Raw genomic sequence first — 2,317 nt, 5'->3', positions numbered from 1 at the left:
TCATTTGATCGGTTCTGGCAGATAAGTAGGAGTCGGCCCGCCAAGGGCGAGGGAAGAGGGCAGCATCCCCGGCGGAGGGATCTCACTCTAGGCATTAAGGAGCCTCACCCAGGGCCACAGTCTCCAGTCCCTGCGGCCGAGGGCTGAGCTCCAAAGTAATTTTTCTTACCCCCTCTGCCTAGACTCTTCTCTTTTCCTCCTATCGTGTGGCAATGGAGTGGGGTCTGTTTATTATTTATCAAAAATAAAAAAATAAATTTAATTTGACTTTGAGTTAGTGATACATATGCTGAAGGAGTTGGGGTAGGTGAAATTGATGAATGTCTGGAATTTAGTCTGAAATTTAGTCCAGAGGGTTAGAGGCATGGATATGTACTAAAGCAAATACAGCAGGAGGTTAAAAACCATTCCTCAGGATAGACTGGACAATCCAGATGGTTCACTGCATAATTCTCTCAATTTTTGTGTTTGCTTGAAATTTACCACAATAAAATATTGGAGGAAAAATTCAATCAACCATACTAAAGATTCCGTTATCTTTCTATTCTCTCCATAGAAAGTGTATTTACAAATGCATTCTAATGTGAAAAAGTCACCAAAGAGTAGGGAGCCAAAAAATGCAAGGAAAAAAGTACTATAGGGACATGTTGAACAGCAAATTACGTAGTTTTCCAGGGTACGTGATACGTGTGATACGTTAAACATAACTTGCTGTGATTTATTTTCTCATTCTCATATTTAGTTAATATTCATTTTGTTCTAATTTACATTCTTTTTCAGAAGGCCCCCAGAATTATAGAATCTTTGGGCCATACAGCACCGGGCTCATCCCCAACCTCATCCCTGGCCTCCAGGGCCTTGATGTTAAAGACCCAGAAAAGCCAGTGGAAGCCTGGGGGTGGGGACACGGTAACTGAGTCCCGCAGCCTGGAGTCTGCCGCTTCGGAGCTGGGGGGCTGGCCTGCGGGCACCTGTGAAAGCTCAGCCAGACCCAAGACCCCCATCAGCAGAGACTGGTCCTGGGGAAGGCTGCCCACCTGGAGGCCCCATCGCAGAGAGGAGAGAGAACCATCCTGTGAGAATCTGTTCTGTGCCAGGCAAGGTGGCCCTAGCCCAGGGCTCACAGGTATGCGAGGGGCACAAGGCTGGACTCTGGCCTCCACTGGCCCTCTTGCTCAGGTGCCCCCTGTAAGCAATACTCACACGGCCACACAGAGCAGCCCTGAGGCCAGGACTGTCCGTCACACCTCACAACCGCCCTTTCCTTTTATAGACGAGGAAACTGAAGCTCAGAGAGGCTAAGTCACTGGCCCAAGGTGACCACTGCATAGAGGGGAGTTGGGCATGGACACAGGAATCCAAGGGCATGAAGAAAAGGTGAGTACACTGGTCGAGCCCAGGAAGGTCACTGAGGAGTCCTCTGTGACACCCACAGAGAAGAAGAGGGGAGAGGGACGGGAGAGCCAAAGGGTGGGGGAGGAGCCAGGACAGAAAAGGCTTTGAATTCTAGCACCAGGAGTCAGGTATATTTCCTGCAGGGCATCTGGTCAGCCTGCAGGTCCCTGCCAGGTTCTCCTGATGTGATAAAAAATCATCCCTCAGGATCAGCCATCTCTAGACCTGCTTCTGTTGCCATCAAGGGACTGCTTTCCAGCAGTGCCACATCCCACAGGCACCGGATGAGTGGCCTTGCTGAGCAGGCTCGACTGTAAACACAGCAGACTGCAGGCTGCCTGGCTCTAAGCCTGTCGAATTCCTGAAATGCCAACTCAGACATCACCCCCTCCTGGAAGTCTTCCCTGATTGCCACAGCTCCCACACCCCCACTCTTGAATTCATGCATTCCTCTACCACTGTGCATACACTGCTATGTTGCCATCCACCAGTGTATGCATCTGCTTGTACAACAGGACGGTGACCTCCCTGAAGGCAGGGCACAGCCACACCCAACTCTGTCTGTGGTGCCTCACATACAGCCATGTTCAATAAGTCATACATGAATGAAACAGGGAATGAACAAATGAACCAGCAGACAAGCTGGTCCTGGCAGAATCTGAGTAGCGTGAACCAGAATCTCCAGGGCTCAGGCACGCCTGATCCACCCCCACTTGGGGGGCTGGCGGTTCCAAGTTGGGCATATGCTCCGGGGCTAGCAGACAGCTCTTAGCAGACTGGGCTGCATTCAGACACCTGCTTGTTGCAGAGCAGACCAGATGCCAACACCTTTGGTTTGCCAGGTGATGGACACTGCAGCAGTACTCTGCCTGGGGGATGCATTTCCAGCTAACCAAAGTAAGACTCACATCAGGGGGCACCT

The 2,317-nt window shown here is 50.7% G+C and overlaps 1 protein-coding gene across 1 annotated transcript in view; it reads right to left on the bottom strand.

Annotated features, from left to right (window-relative positions):
* ESYT3 (extended synaptotagmin 3) overlaps nt 1-2,317 on the bottom strand; it is a 41,658-nt gene that overhangs the window by 15,808 nt on the left and 23,533 nt on the right. The gene's annotated exons all lie outside the window — the stretch shown is intronic.

The sequence above is a fragment of the Pteropus vampyrus genome, unplaced genomic scaffold (genome assembly GCF_000151845.1).
Source record: "Pteropus vampyrus isolate Shadow unplaced genomic scaffold, Pvam_2.0 Scaffold643, whole genome shotgun sequence".
Classification (NCBI taxonomy): Eukaryota; Metazoa; Chordata; class Mammalia; order Chiroptera; family Pteropodidae; genus Pteropus; species Pteropus vampyrus.
Note: the sequence above shows the minus strand (reverse complement) of the source record. Positions and strands in the feature narration are given on the sequence as shown.